The 24,343-nt window shown below is 39.1% G+C and overlaps 1 long non-coding RNA gene across 2 annotated transcripts in view; it reads left to right on the top strand.

The window, feature by feature from the left end:
- The window catches only part of LOC123380541, a 117,551-nt gene extending 105,019 nt beyond the window's left edge, over positions 1–12,532 (top strand). The window contains exons 1-4 of one of the 2 annotated variants that reach the window (XR_006586448.1): positions 3,410–4,109; positions 5,190–5,354; positions 6,437–6,486; positions 11,816–12,532. This is a non-coding gene — a long non-coding RNA (uncharacterized LOC123380541). Of the gene's footprint in view, positions 1–3,409; positions 4,110–5,189; positions 5,355–6,436; positions 6,487–11,815 lie in introns of those variants that run through there. The other variant, XR_006586447.1, reaches the window with a different exon arrangement.
- Positions 12,533–24,343: the final 11,811 nt, after the last annotated feature.

Genomic DNA, 24,343 nt, shown 5'->3' with positions numbered 1-24,343 from the left:
ATTTATTTATTTTTCAGAGACAGAGACAGAACCCAAGCAGGGGAGGAGCAGAGAGAGGAGACACAGAATCCAAAACAGGATCCAGGCTCTGAGCAAGCTGTCAGCACAGAGCCCAATGCAGAGCTTGAACCCATGAACCCTAAGATCATGATAAAGTCGGACACTCAACTGACTGAGCCACCCAGGCGCCCCTCTATCTCAAATCTTTAATCACGTCTGCAAAGTCTCTTTTGCCGTGAAAAGCAACCTATTCACAGGTTACAGGGATTAGGAAGTGGGTTAATATTTAGACTTTTTTTATGTTTATTTAGTTTTGACAGAGAGATTGAGAGAGAGTATGAGCAGGGGAGTGGCAGAGAAACAGGGAGACAGTATCCGAAGCAGGCTCCACACAGAACAAAGAGCCCAATGCAAAGCTTCAACTCATGAACCATGAGATCATGACCTGAGCCAAAGTTGGATGCTTAATGGACTGGGCCACCCAGGTGCCTGGGCTGATATTTAGATATCATTGTCCTGCCTACTGCTCTAAAGTTGGAGTGAGAAAACAATGACTCCATAGACGTGATGATTTCTGGTCACAAACAGGATCAGTATGGTCATAATTAAGTGTATACATATATATACATATATATATATGTGTGTGTGTGTGTGTGTGTGTGTGTGTGTGTGTATGTGTATGGGGGGTTGCCCATTTTATTCTTCCATTAGTTTTTCTTTTACTCTTTCCAGAGAGACAACGTAGAAGTATTTAATTGACTATTTGGTAGTAACAGAATGTCGTATTTATTCCTTGACTCTGAGTCTTACTGCCTGGCAAGTTACTTAACAAATATGCCATGTCTCAATTTTCTTATGTATAACATGGTGATAATAAAAGCATCTTTGTCACAGAGGTGCTGTGTCCATAAAATGAATTCATTCATGTAGAGAGAAAATGTCTAAATGTCTAAATTTCATGTAGAAAAATGTCTAATAGATAAAAAATACTCAAAAAGTTAGCTGCTGTCATCCTCATCATCAGCATTATCATTACTTATTCTCTTAATAAATATTTTTCTAAGTCTGGGTATAAGGCTATGTACTAGGATTTATATGCATTTTTTCCTCAAAGCTCTCAAAATCTAGGAAAAGTGACAGGCACTTAAATACTGAGTGACAAGCCATACTTTACTAAAGTGAAACCATTTATAGATCCACAGAAAAACGCATAACTGATCCTGAGGCCATTGCACTGTGTGGTGTGTGTTTGGTGGGGAGCAGAGGGCAGTGGAAGAGGAAATCTTCAATGAAGATGTGTCATTTAAGTTATGCATGGAATGTTGGCAGTATGAAGAGTGAAGACTTTAACGTGTGCTTAAGTCTCCTCTCTCTTAGCATAATCAGTTTGATCCTACATTGGCTTGCAAAACACCTATAATTATTGGCCTCATCCTGATTGCATATGCAGTGGGAAAGAGACTTAATATAAAACAGAAGAGAATTGCTGTCACCAAGGAGACAAGGCTTACATGCTCAAAACCATGAAGACACATGTGTCTGCCTTCTTACTTTGGGAATAATCAGAAGAAAGCCTGGAGGGACCAAGAAGATTTAATTTTTCCAGAATACTGAAATAACCAATCCATAGTATACAAAGGAAGCCTTTCATTTTGTGAATGAGGCTGAAATCTAGATTTGTCTGAACTTCTAGCTCTTAGATGGAAGACCCGAAGTGAATCCTGGTCATGTGATGCTTGATCAAGCTCTCTTTGGGCAAAAGTAAGGTGCTTCAGCTTCAAGCTATAATCTTTAACAAGTTTTCCTCGGTCCTGCCCACATTTTTACTAGCATAATACACACTTCTGACACAGCTTCACTGCCTTGGTTAAGGATAACTACTCTTCTGATGTCCTGAATAGGCATCTTTACTTTCAATATTGAATTTTTAATAATTTAATAATTGACCATAAATAATAAATCATTGTAAGAAGTGCAGGGCCTTTGCTTCTTGCTTCAAGATGTGTGTGTGTGTTCAAAGAATGAAACATTCATTCAGGCTCACATGAGACTCTGTGGCTATTGTTATCAGCACAGAGATTTAAAATGGTTCAATAACTCGCTCAAGTTTACATTTCTAGCAAGCGGAGGAGCCAGGATTTGAACCTATTTCTGCCTGTTTGAAGAATGTGTAACCTTACAAGTTTAATATGGTGATGGATGAGTCTGTTTCCTAATTTAAAAGTTTTCAAAGATGAATGGGGTATTGAAGAGGGGAAAAAAAAGAAAACACTGAACCTTTATTGATTCTATTGTTGTGGCTATTTTTTTTCCCAGCAAGATCCAAGAAAGGAGCACCCGTCAGCTAGACCCAATTTAGGTCAAGTGCGAGACCAAGGAAGATGATAATTAATATGCTCTTCATTGACAGAGGCAATCAGTGCCTTCCTTTCAGTCTGCTCTCTAGAGAAATACAGCCAGAGGAACATGTTACTGGCTGCCCAGCAAAAGTGCACAGGAAATAATGGTCATCTCATCAAACCATCATCTCCAACAGCTGACCTCTCAAATGGTCTCACCTTTGATAACAAAGAAGTTTTTATTTTTATTTTATTTTTTTTAGTTTAAATTCAAGTTAGTTAACATATAGTGTAGTGTTGGTTTCAGGGGAAGAATTTAATGATTCATCACTTACATACAACACCCAGGGCCTCATCCCAACAAGTGCCATCTTGAATGCCCTTCACCCACTTAGCCCATCCCCCCACCCACCTCCCGTCCAGCAACCCTCAGAACAAATAACTTTTTTTTTAAGTTGCTAAATATCTGATAATTTGTGAGACATCACTCTTGTTACAAATATTATATGGGATTTAAAGTTCACTTCTCTTGAATACCTCACTAATATTTTCTCAGAAAGGGCATAAACAGCAATAATGTTCCACATGACTTCATTTTATTTTTGTCTGCATAGAATCTTGCTTTGTCCCAAGTCCTTCTTTTTAATACTGTCTCCATTTATTCTAGTAATTGTTTAAGAATGGTGGTGAACTCTGGACTTATCAGAATTTTTATTCTTAGAGAAGATATATCATAACATTATTATGTCTATGTAGGTTAGAATGTTTATTATTACAGTTAAGGAAAGACCAAAGACAGTGGTGGTGTGCCTTCCAGTAGGTGAAGATCTGTCACGTGAAGAGGACAGATATGCTGTTCCTAGGACCAGCAGCAAAATTCAGGGAAAGATAGAGACTTTGGAGAAAGCCTTTGGGCAGGCAAAGCATGTTATGAGGAGGCAGATTTGAGGTCAGACAAGGAAATATATTTTTTCAATAATTTTTTAAATGTTTATTTAGTTTTGAGAGAGAGAGAGAGAGGCATAGAGACATGAAGACACAGAATCTGAAGCAAGCTCCAGGCTCCAGGCTCTGAGCTGTCAGCACAGAGCTTGATGCAGGGTTGAATCCATGAACTGCAAGATCATGACCTGAGCCAAAGTTGGACCCTTAACTGACTGAGCCACCAAGGTGTGCCAGACAGGGAAATCTTTTTTACAAGTGGTAAAATTCTATTCTACAACAAAATCTGCTTCCTCATGAGGTAATGAGCCTTTCATCATGAGAAGTATGTAAGCTGAGGAGGAAAGATTATCTGCTGGGAATGATATAGAGAATATTCCTACATTGATAAGAAATTGGAACAAGTGACATCTAAGGCTCTTTCCAACTCTGAGCTTATGAGTCTGTGTTGTAAACTATAGAGAATAGAAAGATACCTATGTCTAAGATATGGCTAGCATAACCAAAATCTTTTATATAAACACTTTATTGCCTATAGGTACTAAAAAACCTTGTTTAACTAAGAATTTTCTCATTAATAAATGAACAATTTACAATTCATAGTTGTCAAATGATAGTATCTAGAATATTGAAAGAAAGAAGAATGCTGAGAAAGAAGTCTTTTTTTTTCCCTTTTGCTACAATACAGCAAGCCAATTTATCAACAACCTGTTTTTTTTTTTTTTTAATCCCTTTGTTCTCTCCAGGAAGCCCTTGGAGACAACAGTGAAAAAAGGAGGCGAGTCTTGAGGAGTGTCTAAATTTACCAGACCAAATTCAGCAATTTTGGTAACAGCAAGTTATTCATAGAAAAACTTGAGCATTTGAAAGTTGGAAACTGATTCATCTCTCCCCACATTCTTAACACACAACTAGTTATACATTGTTGTACAGCAAAACTTTGTGACTTTAAGCAACACAGAAAAGGTGAAGGGGGATGGGAGGTACAGGTTTCTGGTTAAATAAAGAATAAGTCACAGGAATAAAAGGCACAGCATAGGGAATATAGTCAATGTACTGTTAATAGTGATGTATCAGGACAGATGGTAGCTGCACTTGTGAACACAACATAACATATGAACTTGTGGAATCTGTTGTATACCTGACGCAAATGTAACATTGTGTGTCAACTGTACTCAAATAAACAAACACACTTAAATTTAACTCACAATGCAATTCGAGTTGGGTTTAGCTAAGCTGTTCTGTGGCTCTCTGTTAGCCTTTCTCACTGAGTTCACTGCGAGTCACTTGGATGTCTCTGCTTATGTAGGTGAGCTGTGAACTTGTCATGGGGGCAAATGGGTCATGATTCTCTCAGATTCAGCAAGCTAGTCTCAGAGATGGTAGTAGGTGTCTAAAGGTAGGAAGAGAGAGCAAGCCCCAAAGTACAAGCACTTTTCAAACCTCTGCTTCATCACCTTTGCTATTACCTTACTGAACTAAGCAAATGGCGTGGGTTTAATTGTGTCTTTCCAAAATTAATAGGTGGAAGTCCTAACTTCCAATACCCTCACAATGTGAACTTATTTGGAATTAAGTTTGTTGCAGATTTAATCAGCTAAATTAAGATGAGGTCATATTGGAGTAGAGTGGGTGACTAATCCAATATGACATTAAAAATATGATGTAATCCACTATGTCCTTATAAAAAGGGGAAATTTAGAGATAGACACACACACACACACAGGGAGAACACCATGAAGACTGGTATCATGTTACCACAAGCTAAGGAACTAACAGAAGTTAGAAGAGAGGCCTGGAACAGATTCTTTCCTAGCACCTTCAAAAGGAACTTGGCCCTTCTGATATCTCTTGGTCTCAGGCTTCTAACCCTTAGATTTGTGACACAATAGGTTTGTGTTTTTTTAGGTCACCCAGTTTGGGGTACTCTGCTGTGGCAGCCCTAGAAGACCAACACAGGAAGTCACATACCAAGTCCAGAGTCAGTATGGGACTGACCAAGAGCATGGATACAGGCAAGCATGAGCAAACTGGGGACCAATACTGCAATAATACACCCCAGAGAGTAAAGAGGTAGGAGCCTCTATACCATTCCTAGCATATTCAACTAAGTATGTGCATACAAATAGCTGTGTTTTAAAATTATTTTTAATCCTTCCTCTGTATTGCTATGCCATCAACTTGACCCACAGGTTCATTTGTTTGTTTCTTTCTTTTAATTTTAGGGATTATTTTTAAAAATTTAATATTATTTCAGAATTGAAATTATTATTTACAAATTATTTACATAGTTTATACTGTCCCAGATTCCAATCTATAAAATAAAGCGTATTCTAGGAATTTTAACTTTTATTGCTATTCCTACCCTGGGGGCCGAAGTGATCTATAGCTTGCTAGCAAACCGGAGTCCTTTCTTTCTTTATACCTACCTTTATTATAGCCCTCACCACACTGCATTGTAATTCTTGAACATTTCTATTTCCTTCCTAATCTTATAAGCATTGCAATGACAGAAGTCATGTCTTAATTTTCTTTGTCTTTAATGCCTAGCTCAGATATTCATTCACTTAATTCTTTATAAAGTCAGAAAGTATTTCTTCAGGGCCTACAATGTGCTAGCACTTGGGGACAGAATGATGAAGAAGACAGACATGGCTTCTGTACTTACAGGGCCTAAATTCTCAGTCCTTAAAAGACAGTCCCTAAAAGGATAGCTATGACAAATAAAGTATGGTGAATATTACAGAGGAGGAAGTAAGTGCTCTATAAATGCTTATTCAAATTAATGTTTTGATGCCAAAGCACTGCTTGGATAATTCTCATTATATTTACCTCTGTAAGGTTGAATAGGACTTAGAATAGAACTTGAAATTACTAGTGTAGCTGAATTTGTGTTTTTGAAATTTCCTAATTTTTGCCCCCATTGAACTGACAATGACCAATCACATAGCTGTCATGAGGAACAGAGCTGGCCTGGGGAATAGAGAGTTTTTCAAATGACACTTTCTACAGTGTTGCTGTACAAGTTAGTCACATGTAAGCAGCAGAAAGAACGTCAGATTAAATGGGACAAGGGGCAAGAGTAATAAATATGGAAATTAATAAAAAGAAAAGCCAGCACCATTCAACAGATTAAGTCTGTTTACTTCTTACAGGAGGAGCCCAGGTCCCTTTAGTCACAGAAGTTAACGGGAACAGGAGCAAAGTAAGACTCTTCAATTATTCACGGACACACATCAGTAACAAGCAATTATTACATTTGGTTATAGGGATGCAGTTGGCTTCAGACATGGAACCAGATGTCTTTACAGAAACTCATACAACCTCCAGAAGAAGATAGCATCAACGTCTAAGTAACAGCCATTGCATCCAATCTGTATATCCTGACAGTGTAATCCAGCCTGTCTCCATTCTGGCTGCACATTAGAATCACAGGAATACAAAATAATGATAATAATAATAATAATAATAATAATAATAAAGTCACAGACGATCCCTCTGGTTCTGATTTAATTGGCCTCCAGTGGGGTCTGGGCATCATGTTTTTAAAAATTACTCAGTGAGACCTTCCAATGTGCAGCCAGGTTGAGAACAATTGAGGTGGCCATCTGAGATCACCTTCAGATAAAAGTGATGAATAGAATCTTATTAACATTTATTTAACCTCTTTACCATTTGTATTAAAATGACAATGAACCAATACTCCCAGTGGGGGTCATTGCTGGAATACTTGTTGGTACTGGAAAGTACTCATATGACCTATACTGCTGATTCATCCTGCAATTTTAAGGAAGTCATTTGATGTCTCAATTTCCCCATCTGTATAAAGGAGGCATTGGCCTAGATGAGAGTCACAAATCAAAATGCCTACAGCAGAACAAAAGAGTATGGACTCTGGAGTCAGGTAGCCTGGATTCAAGTACCTTTTGCTAATACCATCTATATGCACTTGGTCAAGTTGTTTAAGTTCTTTCTACCTTAGTTTATTTCCATCTCTATAAAAGGGAAGTATTGTACTGCCACAGAGGGTTGTTATAAAAGTTAAATGAATTAATATACACAAAGTGCTTGCCGACAGTGCCCAGCTAGTGTTGTGATCATTTGCAAGGTAGTATAGCTTATAAGCATGAGCTGTGGAAATTAATTTATATTGTGTGAGCCATGATAGTTTACTTCTAAATAAGTCTTAACTTACTCTGAGTAAAACACTCCTCCTAGAGGGTTGTGTGGGCTGAATAGTTAATACAGGTAAAGCACTTGGACACTGACAAGTAGCGAAACTTGCTTAATAATTGAGCTTAATAACCCAGTGAATGCCACCTATTCTGCTATTATTTAGAATAGGGCAAGGTAGGTAAAGTAAATACTTGAAATGGCAGGAAGCCTCACATGCTAACCTAGGATGCTAATACTAAGCTTCAGTTGACTTCTGCCAAGCCAGGTCTTCTGATCTTTCCCAGAAAAAGATTTTTATCTGAAATCTCTGGATTTATAATATTGACCATTAAATAATTTAAGTAATCATGTGAAACGAACAGGTCCAGTATCATCAGTTTGTAACTTATGGTCTAAGTTGTTTGGGGAACCTTTCTAGCAGCAGAACACTTAGCTGCAATTCTCAAATCCTCTCCAAATGGTATAGTTACACAGTGGCTCTCCAATCACCCAGGAACTTGTTAGATAATGCAAATCCCTGAGTCCCATGCCAGACCTACTGAATCAGAAGCTCTGGGGGTGGTGCCCAGTCATCTGTTTTAACAAGCCCTCCTCAGATTGTGACGCATCCTCCACCACTTGAACCACTGGTCCAGTAGCAGTTCAAAGCATCTCTTTGAAAGAGATTCAAATCCCAGCTCTAAAGCCCAGGAGCTGTGCAACTTTGGTCAAGTTGGATGAGGTCTCTGAGGCTGTGAACTAGCAGAGTGTGGTTAGAAGATAAATACAAATTGCCCCTTTCAATTTGGTCCTTCCTTTCTGTTTTTATGAGAAAAGTCACCATCTTTCTGCCTGTTATTCCTTTACTTTCAGGATCATAGTCCTGCTAATTAAAATGTGCAACCATTGCCTTCCAGGAGTTTAATTCAGTAGCAGTCTACACATACATGAAACAACAGCTCTCAAAAACAGAAACAAAACACTTTCTGATGTGTTCTGGAAAGCTCTCAAGACACCAGAGCAGTTACATCCTGGTGCCTTGGCTACTTTCATTTCCAGACTCTTGTTTACAGGGAATTTCCATCTGTGATGATTAGGCTTCTGATATCTAAGGACCCATAAAGCACCTTCTCCCTTCTCAATCCTTACTTTTGGGACAGGTCTCATTTTCTTTTCTTTTGTTGTAAAACATCAAAGCAGTAGTAAAACAGTGAACTTATTCAACTAGTAATTTAGATCTTTATATTGGCTCATAAAGAAACATAAAGTCAAAGAACAACTCTGCAATCCTAAGCCACATGGATGATACAAGAAAAATGGAAGAAAATTACACTAGTTTTCCCTTTCAGCCCTCACCTCCCTCAGTCTCCCGCTTTTGGGAGAGGAGACATGCAATGAATAGAAGGCAAGGAAGGTACAGGAACACAGATACTAAGTCTTGCAAAAAACTGCAAAAGGCACTTAGTTCCCAAACATGAATATTCAGTGAGAATTAACTGGAAAGAGGTCTATTAAAAACAAATACAGGTTCCTGGGCAACACTCCCTATTTACTAAATTGTAGATGGTTACAATGGAACTTCAGAATCTGAATTTTGTTTTTAAACTCTGACAGAGTGGATTGGTATTTGGAAATCCTAATCTAGTTGCTCCTGCTTATTTAATGCTCTAGTCTCCATTTGAATAGTCAGACAGGAAACTCCTTACCAAAAGAGTAATATGCTAGTATGTCCATGAATCTGGGTTCTGAGCCAGACTGCCTGACTGTGCCACTATAGCTGCACGACCATGACCTTCAACACTTTACTCATCTCTGTGTTCCTCCATGCCTTAGCTACAAAATGGGTCTGATGCATGTTTTAGTACCTGCAAGAGTTTCCTGTGGCTGCCATTACAAATTACTGCAAATATAGTGGCTTGGAATAACAGACATGTAAACTCTCACAGCTCTGGAGGCCAGAAGGCTGAAATCAAGGAGGCAGTAGGCCTACCCTCCACTGGAGACTCTAAAACAATGTCCTTTCTTGCCTCTTCCAGCTTCTGGTGCCTGTCAGGCTTCCTCGGCTTCCTTGTCTTGTGGTCACATTACTTCAATCTCTGCCTCTATCATTACATAAACTTCTCTGATCTGTGTCTCCCACAAGGACACATGTCATTTGATTTAAGGACCACTCTGAAAATGAGGGTGATCTTTTCATCTGAAGATCTTTAAAAGAGAATTTTTAAAAAAGAAACCATTCATAGGTTCAGGGGATTAAGACATGGGCTTTTTTTTCGGGGTTCCATCATTCAACTCACCAAAGCACCCAAAGAGCTAAAGCATTTAGTAAAGTGCTTAGTATGTACTTGTTACATGGCAAGTGCTCTATAAATATTATTCCCAGTCCCTCATGCAGTCTCTCTCATATTTGGGGAGCTTTGACTCTAGAAATCTCTGCTTTATCTTGAATTAAAATAGCTCTGTCATATTCCTTTATTGGCCCCAGTCCTGCCTTCTGGGGTCAATTAGGCCATCCAAATTGCATCTTCCACATGACAGCCCTTAAATAATTTGAAAGCATAGTTCACATTTTCAAAGAATTGATGGCAAACACATTCACGTGAATGGCATCTTTCTCGACTCCTTCTGAGAGGAAGCATCTCTAACCTTTGTTGTTTATCTCCCTCCCACATTAGGAAATGTTAGCTTCAGTTAATATAAATGAGTTTAGGATGGCATTCCAAAGACCTTTGTAATAAATAAACGCTCTGCTCCTCTCTGAAGTTTTCAATTCTAAAAATAAGAAGGCTGCAACCTGGACAAAGTATATACAGTTAATAATTAGGGCTACATCATATGAATTTCTAGAGCTAAAATAGCGATTTTCTTGGAAGAGATTAACGTGACATGTTACTACCTCTATCAGAAATGATCAGAAGAGAGGGTAAAGATCTAATCCAATGTTATCTCAAACTAAAAGATTAATACATCTTAAGAAATAATATAAACAACCAATTCGGACAAAAAGTAAGGTTTGGATACTAGACATGTAAAGACCCAAATAAAAATACATAATAATAATAATAAACAGAAGTTTTTTTCTAATTCCTAAAAATTCCCATCAGACAATATAAGTATTGGACTGAATAAGGGACTGTCTAGCATGAGAAAAAGTAAGAGCTAAATTTCTAGACTAGCTCCCATCCCTTGAAATTCCTACCTCAGGACTGCATGCCTTATAGTGTATTCACATGTGGGAACTAAGTGCCTTTTAAAAAACTACAAGTTTTTTGCAACCCTGAGTATCTGTATCCTTATACCTCTTCTTGCCCTCTACTCATTGTCTATCTCTTGTCCCTTTTAAAAGCAGGACAGACTTCGGCTCGGGTCATGACTCATGGTTTGTGAGTTCAAGCCCCACGTTGGGCTCTGTGTTGACAGCTCAGAGCCTGGAGCCTGCTTTGAATTCTGTGTCTCCCTCTCTCTCTCTGCCCCTCCCCTGTTCACACTCTGTCTCTCTCTGTCTCTCAAAAATGAATAAATGTTTAAAAAAAATGAAAGCAGGACACTGAGGGAGGTCAGGGCTGAACAGGAAAATTACCTTGAGATGATCACTTTGACCACTGGTTTCACCAGCAGTAACAATACAAGGCCATGGTCACCACCAAGAGACACTGTCCTCTCTCAGACCACTACACTCACTGTAGCATCTTTCTCCTGTTTAATTATTCCGGCAATTATTCCCTGCAGTGAGACTGTGATACCCAGCCTATAAATCTCATCAAAGCACTAAGGCTGGGGCGCCTGGGTGGCTCAGTCAGTTAGGCAGCCGACTTCGACTCAGGTCATGATCTCGCAATCTGTGAGTTCGAGCCCCGTGTCGGGCTCTGTGCTGACAGCTCAGAGCCTGGATCCTGTTTCAGATTCTGTGTCTCCCTCTCTCTCTCTGACCCTCCTCCGTTCATGCTCTGTCTCTCTCTGTCTCAAAAATAAATAAACGTTAAAAAAAATTAAAAAAAAAAAAGCACCAAGGCTACATTTGTGGAAAAAAAAGACAGGGAGAGGGTTGGGGTGAGCATGGAGGGGTTATAGCGAAAAGAGAAATGAAGAAAAACAGGGAAAAGGGGGGAAAGACTGGGCTGGGAGGAGAGATTGAGGAGAGAGAGGGAGAAGCCAAGCATGACAGAGACAGACTGCAGAGAGAGAGGGCTAGATGCTGGGCAGGGAAGGGAAGAGGGGAAGGGGAATATGCCATGGAGGAAGGTCCTGGAAGAGAGATTAGCAGGAAGACAAAGGGGAAGGGAAAAGAGAGAGAGACTCAAATAGCCTCCTAACTCCTGTCACTTTTAGTAGGGTTTAGATTAGATAAGTGATGTTTTAACTTCTTTATTCTCCTACAGAGCTTGAAACTAACTGAGAGATAGTCACTGGAGTCAGCCGGACAGATATCAAAATGTCAACTTGATAATGGTTAAAGCTAAAAGACCAATCTGGATCTACATCTGCCTCCAACCCAGCATTGAACTTTCCCCATCCCCAGCAGGAGGTGCTGGGTACTGTAGCAGCAGCCCCACCCCCTCCCCGAGGGACAGCCTGCCCTCCATGCCATACTTACTACACGGTGCAGGGCTGGGCAGCACACATGCTCTTGGAAAATAGGAAGCTGAGCTGGAAAGCCCAAAGGACTTCTTTCTCACAGACCTGCCAATCAGGTAAGCCACACTGACTCCTCCGGGTGGAAAGCCAGGAGGGTTACTTTGATGAGAGGTTCTCTCTCCTGTTAGCAGCTGTGTATTGAAATCACCCCACTGCTGTATTGGCTCCAGATTTCAGGGATCCTAAAGTACTGGGACTATATTCAACCCTTATTTTTATCCCCGATACCTGGCATTAGTTATAACCTATGAGCAGCACTCAGGAACTGAATTCTTGTTGAATGAGTGACTGATTCCATTCTAAGATCTAAAGAGGCAAAGAATGAAGTGCAAAGAGTTAGTGGCCTAAGGTGAAAAGCTTAGACTTTGGAACTGGGCCAAAGTGGGGTAAATTTTCAGTTCTAGCATTTAGGAGCTGTGCGGTCCTGGCAATTCTTGAACTGTTCTTAAAAATTAGGGGGCGCCTGGGTGCTCAGTGATTGAGCGTCTGACTCTTGATATCAGCTCAGGTTGTGATCTCGCGGTCCTGGGATGGAGCTCTATGGTAGTCTCTGCACTGAGCATGGAGCCTGCTTGGGTTTCTCTCTCTCCCTGTCTCTCTGCCCCTCCCCTGCTCATGTGCTCATGCTGTTTCTTTTTTTCTCTCAAAATAAATGGATAAACATTACAAAAAAATAGTACCCACTGTTATGAAAATAAAACGCGATTAAAAACAACAACAACAAAATGTTGGCAGAGAGTTGTCACTTGTTTGTTTCTCTCTCACTCTTTGGTTTGTTTTGTCAGGCATCTTGTAGCTAAACCTCTTTTGTCTTCAGGCTAAGTCCCCTAAGAGGTGGAATCAAGGGCTTCTTCCCACTGCGGAAGTTGCTGGAAGGGCAGATATTCCTGCATTCCACTCCCTGGATGGGAGGGCAAGAGTCTGTGGCCTAAGCCTGAGTAACCAGATGCTTCTGCCTGAGACTGCCAATGAAAAAAGATGTAGGGAGAGCTAGAGATTATTCCTGATGACAGCAGCATGGTCTACCATCCCGTGTTGCCACAGCGAGATCAGTGGTGATCTAGTAGTGAGATCTCATAATGATTTCTAGTCACTCTTTTAGTGGCATGGCTTTGTGTTTCTTAGTGTTGGAGATGTCATCAAAAAGAAATGAATGGGGGGCCATGGGTGAGTCAGTCGGTTAAATATCTGACTTCAGCTCAGGTCATGGTCCCATGGTTTGTGAGTCTGAGCCCCATGTGGGGCTCTCCGCCCTCAGCACAGTGCCTTCTTCAGATGCTCTATCTCCCTCTTTCTCTGTCCCTTCCTGCCCACCTCTCTCTCTGTCAAAAATAAATAAACATTGGGGCGCCTGGGTGGCTCAGTCGGTTGAGCGTCCAACTTCGGCTCAGGTCATGATCCTACCATCTGTGGGTTCGAGCCCTGCGTCAGGCTCTGTGCTGACAGCTCAGAGCCTGGAGCCTGTTTCAGATTCTGTGTCTCCCTCTTTTTCTGACCCTCCCCTGTTCATGCTCTCTCTCTGTCTCAAAAATAAATGAATGTTAAAAAAAATTTTTTTAATAAATAAATAAATAAATACAAAAATTTTTTAAAAATGGAGTGCCTGCCCATTGACCTGTGAGCTGGACCCAGGTACTTGGAGGCTCCTTACCCCCTCCCTTGTCCTTGGAATGTGGATTCTGCTGCCCCAACAGCACAGCCTTGAGATAGTGATATGGTGCTGAGAACACCTGCACAGTAGACCTGACTGAACCTAGTGAAGGCCTCTGTAAACTTTTAGATCTGGTAGACAGGTGTAGGGATCCATTTGTCTTGCTGCCTCCCAAGAGAAGCCTCATATGTTAGTCCTGTTTGCTTATTAAAACTGCCACCTGCCAGCCTGGAGTGGCCAGCCTCTTTTGTCAGTCTCTCCCTGTCGTCTGGGTTCAGGAAGCTCCAGGAAGGGTTCGAAACCAATGCTTAGCTACTGCTCCATTCCCTGACCTCATTGTCTCCCCTCCTTGCTCCCTGAATTTTTGTGGGTGTGTGTCACTCAAAATATTTTAATAAACTCCTTTCTTTTCAGCTGAAGTTGGCTAGAATTATGAATTAAGTATGTCATTTGAAAAAAATAGGAAATAAAGATCGTTATTCACAAAGAGAGCAACAGAAGGCTATCTGGCCTTTTTGTGATTCAGAAAAAATTCTATTTGTCTATTGTGATTCAGAAAAAAATTCATACATAGCAAATATTCCATCTGGAACTGTCCTTCCTTTGGGAACTTGCATACATGGGGAGTTTCAGAAAACTTTGTCCAAAACCCACCAGAAAAAAAGAGACTCAGTTTAAATGACTCTCTACCAATCTCCCTTTGACCAGTTCCAAGAAGCCTCATTCTGTAGGACAGCCCCAACAGTCCCCAGCAAAGTTTCTCCACGTTGAATGTATTGTCCCTTATACTTTGAAACACAGTTTGGAAAGTGAACTGCTTGAACACTGCAGTAAAGTCTCAGTTATAATGTAAGCACATCTCAGTAAAGATGACAGCCAGGTCTACCTTCCTGCAATGAGTCAGGGTTAGGATAAACTGTCAAACAATGTAGCAGAGCATACAGCCCCTCGATAAGCCACAAATGCATATATAGGATAATGGCACAGATGGAAGAAAATGATGAAAAAGAAACTATCTTTAATTTCCCTTAAATTAAGTCGCCTGTACTAGGACAATAGTGTATATGTAAAGAAATTTCAGCATTTATGACCACAGAGTAAGTACATTAAAATGCATTCATGGAGGAAGGAATAAAGAGAATATTTCTTTCCTAAAGAAATAAATGACATCATGAAATCATCTTTCTTGGGGTGTCTGGGGGCTCAGTTGGTTAAGTGTCCCACTTCAATTCAGGTCTTGACTCATGGTTTGTGAATTCGAGCCCCATGTAGGGCTCTGTGCTGCCAGCACAGAGCCTGGAGACTGCTTAGGATTCTGTGTCTCCCTCTGTCTCTCTCTGCACCCCCCCACCCCCGCTTGTGTGCTCTCTCTCTCTCTCAAGTAAACATTAAAACATTTTTTTTTTTTAAAAAGAAATGATCGGGGCGCCTGGGTGGCGCAGTCGGTTAAGCGTCCGACTTCAACCAGGTCAGGATCTCGCGGTCCGTGAGTTCGAGCCCCACGTCAGGCTCTGGGCTGATGGCTCAGAGCCTGGAGCCTGTTTCCAATTCTGTGTCTCCCTCTCTCTCTGCCCCTCGCCCGTTCATGCTCTGTCTCTCTCTGTCCCAAAAATAAATAAACGTTGAAAAAAAAATTAAAAAAAATAATAAAAAAAGAAATGATCTTTCTTGCAATCCTTAATTTGTCCCTGGTAGTCAATGAAAACAAAGTCAAGTTTCCTGCATTTTATTAATCCTCTTAGGAAATTCAAGGTCATTGCTTAGGGTATGGGAAATATTTGTCTTTTTACTGACAATATGGCACAAAATAAGATCTCCACTAGACACTGCTTGAACACTTTAGAAAAAGCTTCACTTTGACATCAGGGCTGGGGTGCTGAGTCTCATTAAGATAGTCAAGGATTGTTGTGGCAGTTCAGGATGACTGTGAGATTTGAAGCATCATGAGGATGGACCCTGCTGTGCTAACAGCAAGTGGGACCAACTCAGCTCTTCTAAGAAAGCCTATTGTAAAATCAAATGTATGGAGAAGAGCAATCTGGCCTCTCAGAGCAGAAGTTCAAAAAGGGGCTAGAAGTCAAAGAAGTCAAAGAAAGAAGCTCATTATAAAAATCTATACCCCGTGGGTGATGCTTTTGTATACATTCATCAGCTGCATACAATATTTAATTAAATGTGTTCTCTCACCTCTAGCTATTTTTTTTGTACTGAATTAAAATTGAATTAGGACAGTAAAACCAGTGGAATTAATTTAGGGCCTCTATTTTGGGAACTATGTGCTGTATAAAGTCAAGTGTTAGTGAGAAATGCTGGCCCAAAAAGTTCTTGCCATATGGGGGAACTTGTAGGCAGTTCATGCTTCAGAAATCTGTGGGACAGGCTGGATTTGTAGAGTTTATGGACCAGAAAATGTTAAGTGATCCATCCCTAGGGGAGGAGTGGCCTTAAGGACAAATGTGGCTTTACGTAGTGATGGAAATTGTGTCTAAAAGCCTAATTGCTGTGGCAGGTAATAAACTATGGTTATCTCCAGGATAATTTTCCTGGACATCCTGAGGTTTGTAATGTGCTATGTACTGCCTTAGCAAACTGTAATTCCCCTGTGACACAGTTGTTTTTGGTCTCTCACCTCTCTCTATTAAAGGGAAGGATTACAGATACTTTGTTCTTATATTATTAGTGCTTATCACAATTCCTTACCCATAATAGATACTTGGATAGTTACTGAAAAAAAGAAGAGTAGACAGAAGAGAGCAAGGAAAAGGAAGGAAGGAAGGAAGGAAGGAAGGAAGGAAGGAAGGAAGGAAGGAAGGAAGGAAGGAAGGAAAGAAAAGGGAAGAAGGAAGGGAAGGGAAGGGGAATCCAAAATGTACCTAGGTCTGGAGTCAGCAACATCAGAAAGTTCCATGAATCAGTAAGTTTTCAAGAGGCAAGATAAATTAGTTGCATGTAGAGATAGAAAGGTAACCACCAATATGATAACTTGGTTGCAGAGACATAGCCATGGACTGAGATTAAGGAAGAAACTTTCCAGAGCCTGTTAAGAATAATAAGAGAGAGAAATCCCATCATTAACAAGAAGGAGAGTGTGGGTTAGACTGCATGGGTGACATCAGGAAGAAGGGGGAAGATCAAGTATTTTAATAAGGACATGGGAGCAGAATTTAGAATAGAACAAGTGTCAAAGGTAATTATTTTCACAATATTTGTTTCTTCACATCCTTTAAATCGACTTACTCCCCTTTCTTTTGTTTATTAAGATGTTAGTTACACACAATAAAATTCACTAATTGAGAACTTCTGCTCCTAAAAATATTCTCTTAAGAAAATGATAAAATCAACCAAGACTGGGAGAAGGCATTTGAAAATCACTTATCTGATAGAGGACTGGTATTCAGAATATATAAAGTACCTCCAAAACTCAGTAATTAAAAAACCAAGTGACCCAATTAAAATGGGCCAAAATGTGTTAAACACTTCCTCAAAGATGTATGAAAAGCAAATAAATGCATGGAAAGATATCCATCAACATTTAGTCTTTATGGAAATGCAAAAAAAAAAAAAAACAAACAAACAAACAACACAATTCAAAAATGAACAAAAGACTTGAATAGACATTTCCCCAAATAAGATATACAAATGGCGAATAAGCACATGAAAAAATGCTCAGCGTTACTAATCATTAGAGAAATATAAATCTAAACTACAGTGGCATAGTACCTCATACTGGTAGTAGGCTAGGATACTGGATTAGGATGACTACTATAAAAAGAAAAACACCAAACAAAAAAAAAAATAATAAATGTTGGCAAGGATGTAGAGAAATTGGCACTCTTGTGCACTCTTAATGGGAATGTAAAGTGGTGCAGCCACTCTGGGAAAGAGTATAATTACCCAAAAATTTAAAAATAGGATTACCATGTGATCCAGAAACTCCACTTCTGGGAAGATACTCAGAAGAATTGAAAGCAGGATCTTAAAGAAATATTTGTACACCCACGTTCACAGCAGCATTATCCCCACACTAAAATATAGGAGCAACTCCACTGTCTGTTGACAGGTAAATGGAAAAACAAAATGTGTGCGTACAATAGAATATTATTCAGCTTTTAAGAAAGGAAAGAAACTCTGGCATATACCACAACATGAATTAAAGTTGAGGACTCTATGCTAAGTGAAATAAGCCAGTCACAAAAAGGACAAATATTGTATGATTCCAGCTACATGAGATATGTAGAGTTGCCAAATTCATAGAGGCAGGAAGTAGAATGGTAGTTGCCGGGAAAGAGGGAGTTATTATTTAATGTGTACAGAATTGCAGTTTTACAAGAGGAAAAGAGTCTCTTGATGATAACACATTATGAATATATATATATATATATATATATATATGATATCATTGAACTGTACACATAAAGATGGTTAAGATGATAAATTTTTATTTACATATTTTACCACAATAAAAAAATTGGAAAAAATACAATGAGATGGTACTACACATCTATTGGATTGCCTAAAATTTTCATTTTTTTATTTTTTTAATGATTTATTATTTATTTTTGAGAGAGAGAGAGAGAGAGGCAGAGCATGAACAGGGAGGGGCAGAGAGAGAGACACACACAGAATCTGAAGCAGCTCCAGACTCTGAGCTGTCAGCACAGAGCCCGAGGCAGGGCTCGAACTCATCAACTGTGAGATCATGACCTGAGCTGAAGTCAGATGCTTAACCGACTGAGCCACCCAGGCACCCCGATTGTCTAAAATTTTTAAACTAACTATTCCACGCATTAACAAGGATGTAGAACAATTGGATGTACACAGTACTGGTGAGGATGTGGCATCCCATAAAAACTATGAAAACTAGAAATTTCTTAAAAGCTTAAATATTCACCTATCATATAACACAGCCATTCCACTTTAGGTATACCTATAAAAAAGTGGGCGTGTACATAAATACGCATTTCAGCTTTATCTGTGATAGCCAAATAATGCACGTAATTCATGTGTCCACTAACACATGAATAAATTAACAAATAGTGAGAAATCCACATAATGGAATATTACTCATCCATAAAAATAATGATCTATTGATACGTAAAACAACATGGTTACATCTCCAAATTAATTGTGTTTAGTGAAGAAAAACCTCAACAAAAAAATAATACACACTGTAATTATTTAATTTATATAAAACGCTAGAAAGTGCAAAGTAATCAATGAAAACAGGAAGAAAATCAGTGTCTTGGGATAGGGAAGAAGCCAAAAAAGAAAAGTCAGAAGGATGTGGTAAAAAGGGCATAAGCAAATTTAGGGGAGGTATGGATATATTCATTAACTTGTGTGTATGTATTCCAAAACATATATAAAATTGTACATTTTAAATATGTTCCATTTGTTTTATGTCAATTATATCTCAATGAAACTGTTATAAAATACTTATGACAGAAAATAAATTTAATTTTTAACTTTTAATTTTTTTAAATTTACATCAAAATTAGTATATAGTGCAACAATGATTTCAGTAGATTCCTTAGTGACCCATTTAGCTCATCCCCCTCCTACAACCTGTCCAGTAACTCTCAGTTTGTTCTCCATATTTATGAGTCTCTTCTGTCTTGTCCCCCTCCCTATTTTTTGTATTATTTTTGTTTCCCTTCCCTTATATTCTTCTGTTTTGTCTCTTAAAGTCCTCACATGAATGAATTCATATGATTTTTGTCTTTCTCTGACTAATTTCACTTAGCATAATACCCTCCAGTTCTATCCGCATAGTTGCAAATGGCAAGATTTCATTCTTTTTGATTGCCAAGTAATACTCCATTGTATATATATACAACTTCTTTATCCATTCATCCATTGATGGATATTTGCGCTCTTTACATACTTTGGCTATTGGTGATAGTGCTGCTATAAACATGGGGGTGCATGTGTCCCTTTCAAACAGCACACCTGTATCCCTTGGATAAATGCCTAGTAGTGCAATTACTGGGTCATAGGGTAGTTCTATTTTTAGTTTTTTGAGGAACCTCCATACTGTTTTCCAGAGTGGCTGTATCAGTTTGCATTCCCACCAACAATGCAAAAGAGATTCTCTTTCTCCACATCCTTGCCAACATCTGTTGTTGCCTGAGTTGTTCATGTTAGCCATTCTGACAGGAGTGAGGTGGTATCTCATTGTGGTTTTGATTTGTATTTCCCTGATGATGAGTGATGTAGAGCATTTTTTCATGTGTCAATTGTGCCATCTGGATGTCTTCTTTGGAGAAGTGTCTATGTATGTCTTTTGCCCATTTCTTCACTGGATTATCTGTTTTTTGGGTGTTGAGTTTGAGTTCTTTATAGATTTTGTATACTAATGCTTTATCTGATATGTCATTTGCAAATATCTTCTCCCATTCTGTCAGTTGACTTTTAGTTTTGCTGATTGTTTCTTTTGCTGTGCAGAAGCTTTTTGTTTTGATAAGGTCCCAGTAGTTCATTTTTACTTTTGTTTCCCTTGCCTCCAAAACTTGTTGGGTAAGAAGTTGCTGCAGCCAAGATCAAAGAGGTTTTTGCCTGCTTTTTCCTCGAGGATTTTGATGGCTTCCTGTCTTACATTGAGGTCATTCATCCATTTTGAGTTTATTTTTGTATATGGTGTAAGAAAGTGGTCCAGGTTCATTCTGCTGCATGTCCCTGTCCAGTTTATCCAGCGCCACTTGCTGAAGAGACTGTCTTTATTCCATAGGATATTCTTTCCTGCTTTGTCAAAGATTAGTTGGCCATACATTTGTGGGTCCATTTCTGGGTTCTCTGTTCTGTTCCATTGATCTCAGTGTCTGTTTTTGTGCCAGTACCATACTGTCTTGATGATTAGAGCTTTGTACTATAGCTTGAAGTCTGGGGTTGTGATGCCTCCAGCTTCAGTTTTCTTTTTCAAGATTGATTTGGCTACTCGGGGTCTTTTCTAATTTTATACAAATTTTAGGATTGTTTGTTCTAGCTCTGTGAAGAATTCTGGTGTTATTTTGATAGGGATTGCATTGAATATGTAGATTGCTTTGGGTAAAAGCAATTTTAACAATATTTGTTCTTCCTATCCAGGAGCATGGAATCTTTTTCCATTTTTCTTGTGTCTTCTTCAATGTCTTTCATAAGCTTTCTATATTTTTCAGTGTATAGATTTTTCACCTTTGTGGTGAGATTTATTCCTAGGTATTTTATGGTTTTGGGTGTAACTGTAAATGGGATAGATTCCTTGATTTCTCTTTCAGTCACTTCATTGTTGGTGTATAGGAATGCAACCGATTTCTGTGCAATTATTTTATATCCTGCAACTTTGCTGAATTCATGGATCAGTTCTAGCGGTTTTTTGGTGGAATCTTTTGGGTTTTCAATATAGAGTATCATGTCATCTGTGAAGAGTGAATGTTTGACCTCCTCCTGGCTGATTTGGATTCCTTTTATTTCTTTGTGTTGTCTGATTGCAGAGGCTTAGACTTCCAATACTATGTTGAATAATAGTGGCACGGGTAGACATCATTGTCTTGTTCTTGACCTTAGGGGGAAAGTGCTCAGTTTTTCTCCATTGAGGATGATATTAGTGTTGGGTCATTCATGTATGGTTTTATTATCTCGAGGTATGCTCCTTCTATCCCTACTTTCTTGAGGGTTTTTATCAAGAAAGGATGCTGTATTTTGTCAAATGCTTTCTCTGCATCTATTGAGAGGATCATGGGGTTCTTGTGCTTGCTTTTATTGATGTGATGAGTCACATTGATTATTTTTGCAGATGTTGAACCAGTCCTGCCTCCCATGTATAAATCCCACTTGGTCGTGGTGAATAATTTTTTTTAAGTATTGTTGGATCCGGTTGGCTAATATTTTCTTGAGGATTTTTGCCTCCATGTTCATCAGGGGAATTGGTGTATAGTTCTCCTTTTTAGTGGGGTCTTTGTTTGGTTTTGGAATCAAGGTAATGCTGGATTCATAGAAAGAGTATGGAACTTTTCCATTTCTGTTTTGTGGAACAGTTTCAAGAGAATAGGTGTGAACTCTTCCTTAAATGTTTGCTAGAATTCCCCTGGAAAGCCATCTGGTCCTGGACTCTGGTTTTTTGGGAGATTTTTTATTACTAATTCGATTTCTTTACTGGTTATGGGTCTGTTCACATTTGCTATTTCTCCCTGTTTCATTTTTGGTAGTGTATATGTTTCTAGGAATTTGTCCATTTCATCCAGATAGCCCATTTTATTGGCATATACTTGCCCATTTTATTGTCTTATTATTGTTTGTATTTCTGCTGTGTTGGTTGTGATCTCTCCTCTTTCATTCTTGATTTTATTTGGGTATTTTCCTTTCTCTTTTTGATCAACCTTGCTAGTGGTTTATCAATTTTGGTAATTCTTTCAAAGAACCAGCTTCTGGTTTTATTGAGCTGTTCTGTTGTTTTTGGTTTCAATAGCATTAATTTCTGCTCTGATCTTTATTATTTCCTGTCTTCTGCTGGTTTGGGCTTTTATTTGCTGTTCTTTTTCCAGCTCCTTAAGGCGTAAGGTTAAGTTGTGTATCTGAGGCCTTTCTTCCTTCTCTAGGAAGGCCTGGATTGCTATATACTTTCCTGTTATGACCTCCTTTGCTGCATCCCAGAGGTTTTGGGTTGTGGTGGTACCATTTTCATTGCCTTCCATATACTTTTTAATTTCCTCTTTAACTTCCTGGTTAGCCCATTCATTCTTTAGTAGGATGTTCTTTAGTCTCCAAGTATTTGTTACATTTCCAAATTTTTTCTTGTGGTTGATTTCAAGTTTCATAGTATTTGGTCTGAAATAATGCACAGTATGATCTCGATCTTTTTGTACCTGTTGATGACTGATTTGTGTCCCACCACGTGGTCTATTCTGGAGAATGTTCCATGTGCACTGGAGAAGAATGTATATTCTGCTCTTTTAGGATGAAATGTTCTGAATATATCTGTTAAGTCCATCTGGTCCAGTGTGTCATTCAAAGCCATTGCTTCCTTATTGATTTTTTGATTACATGATCTGTCCATTGCTGGGAGTGAGGTATTGAAGTCTCCTACTATTATGGTATTACTATCGATGAGTTTCTTTATATGTGTGATTAATTGATTTCTATATTTGGGTGATTCCACATTTGGTGCATAAATGTTTACAATTGTAAGGTCTTCTTGGATGGCCCCTTGATTATAATATAATGCCCTTCTGCGTATCTTGATACAGTCTTTATTTTAAAGTCTAGATTGTCTGATATAAGTATGGCTACTCATGTTTTGTTTTGTCAACCATTAGCATGATAGATGTTTCTCCATCACCTTATTTTCAATCTGAAGGTGTCTTTAGGTGTAACGTGGGTCTCTTGTAAAGAGCATATAGATGGATCTTGTTTTCTTATCCATTCTGTTATCCTATGTCTTTTGATTGCAGCATTGAGCCCATTGACATTTAGAGTGAGTACTGAATGATATGAATTTATTGCCATTATGATGCTTGTAGAGTTGGAGTTTCTGGTGGTGTTCTCTGGTCCTTTCTAGTCTTTTTTGCTTTTGGTCTTTTTTTTTTTCATCTTTTCTCTCTTCAGAGAGTCCCCCTTAAAATATCTTGCAGGGCTGGTTTAGTGGTCACGACCTCCTTTAATTTTTGTTTGTCTGGGAAACTTTTAATCTCTCCTTCTATTTCGAATGACAGCCTTGCTGGATGAAGAATTCTTGGCTGCATATTTTTCTGATTCAGCACGTTGAATACTGATTCAGCACATTAAATATATCCTGCTACTCCTTTCTGGCCTGCCAGGTTTCTAGGTATCCTGCAAACCTGATCTCTCTTCCCTCGTAGTTAAGGACTTTTTTCCCTTGCTGCTTTCATGATTCTCTCCTTGCCTCACTATTTTGTGAATTTGACTATGATATGTCTTGTTGATGGTCGGTTTTTGTTGAGTCTAATGGGAGTCTTCTGTGCTTCCTGGATTTTGATGTCTGTGTCTTTCCCCAGGTTAGGAAAGTTTTCCGCTATGATTTGCTCACCTAACCTTTTACCCCCATTTTCTCTCTCTTCATCCTCTGGGACCCCTATGATTCTGATGTTGTTCCTTTTTAATGAGTCACTGATTTCTCTAACTCTTAAATCGTGCTCTGTTGCCTTAATCTCCCTCTTTTTTCTGCTTCATTATTCTCTATAAGTTTGTCCTCTATTGGGGCGCCTGGGTAACACAGTCGGTTAAGCGTCCGACTTCAGCCAGGTCACGATCTCGCCGTCGGTGAGTTTGAGCCCCGCGTCGGGCTCTGGGCTGATGGCTCAGAGCCTGGAGCCTGTTTCCGATTCTGTGTCTCCCTCTCTCTCTGCCCCTCCCCCGTTCATGCTCTGTCTCTCTCTGTCCCAAAAATAAATAAACGTTGAAAAAAAATTAAAAAAAAAATTTGTCCTCTATATCACTGATTCTCTGTTCTGCCTCATCCATCCTTGCCACCACGGCAACCATCCATGATTGCAGCTCAGTTATAGCATTTATTTCATTCTGACTGTCTTTTAGTTCTTTTATCTCTGCAGAAAGGGATTCTAATCTATTTTTGACTCCAGCTAGTATTCTTATTATCATGATTCTAAATTCTGGTTCCCACATCTTG

Source organism: Felis catus, chromosome D1 (assembly GCF_018350175.1).
Source record: "Felis catus isolate Fca126 chromosome D1, F.catus_Fca126_mat1.0, whole genome shotgun sequence".
Lineage (NCBI taxonomy): Eukaryota > Metazoa > Chordata > Mammalia > Carnivora > Felidae > Felis > Felis catus.
This window is presented reverse-complemented; position numbering and strand designations above follow the sequence as displayed.